Genomic DNA, 6,539 nt, shown 5'->3' with positions numbered 1-6,539 from the left:
TTAGTTGAAGATTGGCTGGGAGTCGAAGTGAGACTCAGTGAATCCAGTGAGTCGTCCAGTTCCAGGACCCTTTACGGAACGAGAAGAGGAAAACCGAGGAAAGAAAAAAATTCCAAGTTTCAAAAAGCTTTTCGTTGTTTTCCCATAATTTTTCGAAAAGGAGAAAAGTTTTGAGTCATTTTTTCCCCTTATTTATTTTTGGTTTCTTTTATTTTTATTTATATACTTTTTTGCCCGGGACGGTCACTTTTTCGGAGATAAAGGCATCTTGTCAAAGTTTGGCAAAGAGGATAGGTTTTTTAGTTGAAGTGGTTTTTTGCCAGTTATAAATAATATGGCGTCTGATATTGAAAGGATTTAGGTCAGATGATATATATATATATATATATATATATATATATATATATATATATATATATATATATATATATATATATATATATATATATATATATATATATATTGTATATACTGTATATATATTATATGGACGAGCATTTCAAAAGTTTGAATACTATAAAAATCACCACCGTCTCACAATCAAGAGAAAGTTGAAATTTCGGATGAATCGTGAAAAAAGGGTTAGAGAGTTAAAATAAAAAGGGGGCGGTGGTTGGCCGTGGTCAGTGCTGTGTGAGAGGTCATAAATTCGTGTTGATACCAAGCCTGGATTAAAAAAAACCGATTAATACCTTTATCTTGCACAGGAAAATAGTAAATCGTTGACGAAAATCGCAGCATCCCAATAGGGTTCTGATGCAAGTGGGATTGCGTCATAATCAGGCTCGAAAATCAACATAGTAAGTAATAAGCACGAGTTCTGGTGGAGAGTTTAAACAATTCTTAAAAAAATTAAAGGAAACAGAAAAAAATGTTTGGTTCTTGACTAGCCAGCAAACAAAAAGTCCTTGACATTGCAAGAAGCATTACTTTTTGGTCCTTGGCTATCCAGCAAAATGAAAAGTGTCCTTACGATAGCAAGAAGCAATACTTTTTGGTCCTTGAATATCCAGCCAAAAAAAAAAAAAAAAAAATCCTCGACATAGCAAGAAGCAATACTTTTTGGTCCTTGGCTAACAGCAAAAAAAAAAAAAAAAAAAAAAAGACATAGCAAGAAGCATTAATTTTTGGTCCTTGGCCAGCAGCAAGAATAAGAAAAACTCGATATAGCAAGAAGCATTGCTTTTTGGTCTTTGGCTAGCAGCAAGATAAAAAATCGACATAGCAAGAAACATTACTTTTTGGTCCTTGGCTAGCAGCAAGAAAAAAAAACTCGACATAGCAAAAACTCAGAAGAACAAGAAAACTTGACATAGCAAGAAGCATTGCTTTTGGTCTTTGGCTAGCAGCAAGATAAAATCGACATACTTAAAGAAACATTACTTTACCCTGGCAAGTAGCAAGAAAAAAAAACTCGACATAGCAATAAACATTACTTGTTGGTCCTTAGCTAGCCAACAAGAAAAAAAATCCTTGACATAGCAAGAAGCATTACTTTTTGGTCCTTAGTTAGCCAGCAAGAGAAAAAAAACTGGACATTGCAAGAAGCATTACCTTTTGGTCCTTGGCTAGCAGCAAGAAAAAAAAAAACTCAACATAGCAAGAAGCATTACAGGGGAAGAAAAAATGAAAAGGTTTCTGAAGACAGGTTGAGAGGGTCTCTCGTTCATTTCCTCCCATTCTTTTTCCCCTCTTGGTTGATATCTCGCTACGAAAGAATCCGGTAGAAGAATGGACGCGGAGGTTGGACGTTCGAACACTGATAAGGCAACTGTCAGATGGTTAGGTGACTTCACTACCTCCGATAGGCACGTCATTGTCAGCCCTCAAAACCTCACTAATGAAGTCAGCGGGAGAGGCGTACTTCAAGGACTTTGGTTATTGGTAAAAGGTGTTTTCATAGTTCATAATTCAGAGGTAAAAGATAGAAGGTATTTTCGTAATTTGGAAGCGGGCAAAAATACAATGTTCCAGAATGAATGAGAGCAGAGGTCTTTTCATTAAAATCAATCCCACAGGTGATTTCAGGCTTACAGTTACATTACGCCTGAATTACGAAAATTAGCTAGTTTCTGTGTTATTTAAGAGAGTTCGTCCATATTTGTAATGAATATCCGCGACGTGGTAAATTATGTGTTGTTTTTTGAAAAGATGGAGAGAGTAATGTATTCGGAGATGCTTAGTAAAGTAATTTCTCAATATAAGATTGCTGTAAAGAAGTGCGTCGACGTTCGACAGTTAGCATCACTCATGGTGTGCTTGGGAAATCTTTCGTATTCTGTACGTCATTTGCTTATAACGTTTTCTGATAACAAAGATTTCAGATCTATCGCAGATAGATGATTAGGAATTATCTGGCGTTGAACTGTCAAGGTTCCTAGTAATCAGTTTATCTGGGATAAAGTTCAAGTGTAAAGTTTAAGTCTGGCATAAAGTTTAAGGCTAAAAACTGATTCAGAATAATCTGGCTTCAAAACATGGGATATTTCCAAAATGTATAATTTGTAAGTAAGAATTTTCCTGGCATCGCAACTACTAGAGTCCCTGTTGTTGATATCTGGGGGAGAAACTTGACGACAAGGTGATGATTTACTGAGAATTGTCTGGCGCGTTATAACAGAAAGTAAGGAGAGAGAGAAAAGAGAGAGAGAGAAGTCCCAACAAATTACATGCATCGGATCATAGGAAATTATTGCGATAAGAGAGGTCGAGCTTGCTCGATTTCCCTTTCCGTGATCAGGAACTTTTTTTTTTTTTGCGACCCAAAACTCAGAGATGCCAGAAAACTAAGCAGAGAGTGATAGAGAAGTGTTGTTCTTGAGGGTACTAATGAATGGCTTCTCTCTTTTGTCTCAGCTCTCAGTATTATGCAAAATATGTATCTTTTTCATCATACGCCTTTTTACCCTATGGATAGAGTAGTGAAAAGAAGTGTACGCCCTTCAGGTCTCTCCGCAAGCCTCTAGGGATGAGACTGCTGGCCCTACTCCCTTTTTCTTCACCCTAGCAGACGCTGGGAATAATTTACAACTGGGTAGACTTGTGGTGTGATAGGCAGAAAAGGGGAAGAGAAGAGCGTGTAGAAGAATATTAAACAAAAAAGTGATGTTACTACTAACTTTTATGCATATTTCACGTACACAAAAGAGAAAAATAAGTTTATGTGTAAACATTTAGTATGTGTGTGTGTATGTGTAGAGAAAATGGATTGTATTATCTGAAGTGTTATGAAGGAGGAGAGGAGGTCCTAGAGAGAGAGAGAGAGAGAGAGATGTCATGAAAGGTATTGAGAAGAAAGGGCCTTTATATCCAGAAAAGGCGAGAGTGCGCCCAAGATCGAGGTGAATGGCGCATGCGTGTAAAAGGTTCTGTGAATATGAATAATCTGTCAATGTGAGGGAAGTTCTCCTCACTGGGAATCATTCACGATTCAACATTTAAAGAATAAATGTGGCAGAGAGAGAGAGAGAGAGAGAGAGAGAGAGAGAGAGTTCCTTATACTACCATACAGGTTTCTAACAGTTGTAAGAATATCCCATCCTCAAAATATCATTAATTTAAAGTTCAACATTGTCAGTAAAGTCATGTTATAAAATAAAATAAAAAATACACACTTTTGAGAAAATTATATTTGGGAAAACTGTTAGAAAATAATGATATACCTGGAAAGATGTCGTACCTGTTGAACGAATACTATACCATTATACATTTACATTATTAACTCTGAAATTTGTAGACGAAAATACTACTGAATATTACCCAGTAATATTTTTAAAATTTCAAAAAGCACAAAAGAAAATCTTTTTAGATGAGTTATCATAAGAAAGTATAAGAAAAAGTTAGGGTAGAAATGACAATAGGACTATAGCAAAACACGAACATTTTTATGCTTATATTAAAATGACAAAATGAAAAGATGAATAAGAGAAGAAATGTCACCGATGTTAAAGCGTTTGAAGAAAATTAAATATATTGCTCATTAACTGGTGTCTAACAAGTAATAAAACAAGCACAAGCGACTTAAATTCCAAAAGAATAAAATCCTATGTAGAACGAACAAAAAAATGTTAGCGATGTAAAAGTGGCAAACAAAGCCGAAACTCCTTTGAAAGACGAATAAGAGAGATTTAAAGAAAAAAAAAAAAATAGTTGATGTTAAAATGTGTGTAAGAAATAAACTGAATTTACGAATAATAAAGAATTCAACCGTTTAAAAGGTCTATCCCAAAGTAAATGAAACGTTAACATATCAAAGTAAATCAAAACTCTTTGAAAAGACGAATGAGGGTCAAACGTCGGAGGTTCTTTAGATGACAAAGCAAAAATTAAAACAAATAAAAAACATTTTGGAAACACGAATAGGAGCGAGAATAATTCAACTGTTCAAAACGCATAACGAAAGAATGGAAACAGAATGAAGAGAAGTGGCCCGATGTTAAGATGTCAAAAGACAGAGAAGAAGAACTCTTGGAAAAGACGAATAAGAGAAATTTGCATTCCGTCCTAAAAGTTTGAAGAGGAATTATTGCTTCTCGGATTGAGGATCAGCGCTGGAGCGAACCGGGCTACGCCAGGCGACGGCCAAGTTTGCAAGCAGTTTTAGCAAACTCACAAACTTTTTACATTAGTCAGATTAAGACAGACAGATGCCCCGCTGCTTGCCTCCTTGCCTGCCTGCCTGCCCCTCTCCCTCTCTCTCTCTCTCTCTCTCTCCCTCCCTCCCTCCCTGCATGCGAGTGATGGGGAGGGTTGAGGGACGGGGAAGGAGACGAGGGGGGGATGCTAACTGTCTTTTGCTGTGATGTGACATGTGCGGAACCGTTTACGTTACGGAGCACCTGTCAATTTCCCCTCTGAATTTGGAAACTTAATTTGGGGTTTAGGTTTTTTTTGTTTGCTGTTTTGACTTGGAAGAAGTATTTTATGCTTTTGGAGTAGTTTAGTCATTCACTGTTTTAAATGTTTATTTTTTACACTCAATAGTTTGTTGTTGAAGATTTAAAACCAGATGGGATTATATACATTTTTACCCAGTCATTAAAAGTTTTGAGTATACGAAATGTGGTTTTTATTGTTTTTTTTTTAAATGGTAAAATAACGAAAAAAAATTCTCGCTCGAAAAATGATGTAATAAAAGTTATGCATGCAGAACTTGTCCTTTAAAAAATACTGTAGAAAACTTCCTATAGAATTTTCTTTTCCTTGCCATGATATAATCAGTGAAAAGTAGTATGGTTTACAAAATTGACACCGATTTGTAATTTCATATCTGTCCTCAACAAGGGTTTGTCAAGGAAGTTTTGAATGAACACTGAAAAACTGATCTTTGTATTTTCATGAAATATTGAAAATTAATTTATACAAGTGTTAATTAGCGTAAACTGTTATATACAGCATTTCATATTTTTAATAGTATATATACATACATACAGTATATATATATATATATATACATATATATATGTATGTGTGTGTTTGTGTATAAAAACTTAGAACTTTCGTTGCGATAAAAAATCTGTCAAGCGTAAACTTAAGTGAAATATTCTTAATACAAATCACCAATGACGTCTTGATCTGTCAATTCATAATCACCCCGGGTGATTTAGGGAAACGTTTTTGCCGTTTATGACTTCTCGGAGATTTATTTGATTATCACGTTCTTATCATTTTTTTTCTATCATTATATGTATTTTATATAGGTCACAATTTACTGTTGGTTTTAACCTTTGTCGTGGATGTAGCAGAAATCCTTCAAAATTAATTTTTCCAACGAGGTTTTTTTATTAGTGATTTACAATGAAATGCTGATAATTATTCTTGCCTTACATGCTACAAAAACATCATGTCAGTTAATGACATGTGAACACTAACAACTATCACGTGCTTTGCACGATTTTAACCCAATAGAAATGTAGGGGACAGATTTTTACCTGAGACACGAAGATGAAGATGATGCCTTTTCACACCTGGGTTGTAGAAAGGAGGAGAATGAACGGGATGGTGAGGAAGATGGTGATGATGATGATGTTGGTGAGTAGGAGGAGGAGGCAGCCATCCAGCGGAGCAATCACTCATTCACGTTCAGAAAAGTCTCACTCACTCATGCACCACACTCACACGCGCACGTCGAGTTGCGAGAAACCAACTGGCGACGTCCGCACGCCGAGGCGGTTGAAGGGTAACTGGGACCGTGAGTGTGTCAGGGAGAGGGACTCAAGTCTAGGAGAGGTTGAGGTTGAGAGAGAGAGAGAGAGAGAATGAAGAGCAGAGAGAGAGAGAGAGTGGAGAGGGAGAATAGAGAGAGAGAGAGAGAGATTCCCTACTGCTTTCTGCTCACTACCACCACAGCAATGGTGCTGGACCCCTCCATACGTCCCTTCCTCAGGTCCTCCTCCTCTAAACCCTTCCTTCCAAACCAACCTCCCCCTTTGTCTACTCCCCACTCTCTCCGGGACTCCAACTTCTTCTCTTTCATTTTTTAAGCCTTCGATCTTTCAACGTGGACTCACAAATGCAACCGCCGCGCGCTTGGATCTCCG

General features: G+C 36.7%; 1 protein-coding gene across 1 annotated transcript in view; it reads right to left on the bottom strand.

The window, feature by feature from the left end:
• Nucleotides 1-6,261, bottom strand: part of LOC136832277 (uncharacterized) — a 236,354-nt gene extending 230,093 nt beyond the window's left edge. Inside the window, exon 1 of the mRNA XM_067093146.1 lies at nucleotides 5,931-6,261. The gene's annotated coding sequence lies outside the window, so the exon portion shown is untranslated. The remainder of the gene's footprint in view (nucleotides 1-5,930) is intronic.
• Nucleotides 6,262-6,539: the final 278 nt, after the last annotated feature.

The sequence above is a fragment of the Macrobrachium rosenbergii genome, chromosome 49, assembly GCF_040412425.1.
Source record: "Macrobrachium rosenbergii isolate ZJJX-2024 chromosome 49, ASM4041242v1, whole genome shotgun sequence".
NCBI classification, from domain to species: Eukaryota; Metazoa; Arthropoda; class Malacostraca; order Decapoda; family Palaemonidae; genus Macrobrachium; species Macrobrachium rosenbergii.
Note: the sequence above shows the minus strand (reverse complement) of the source record. Positions and strands in the feature narration are given on the sequence as shown.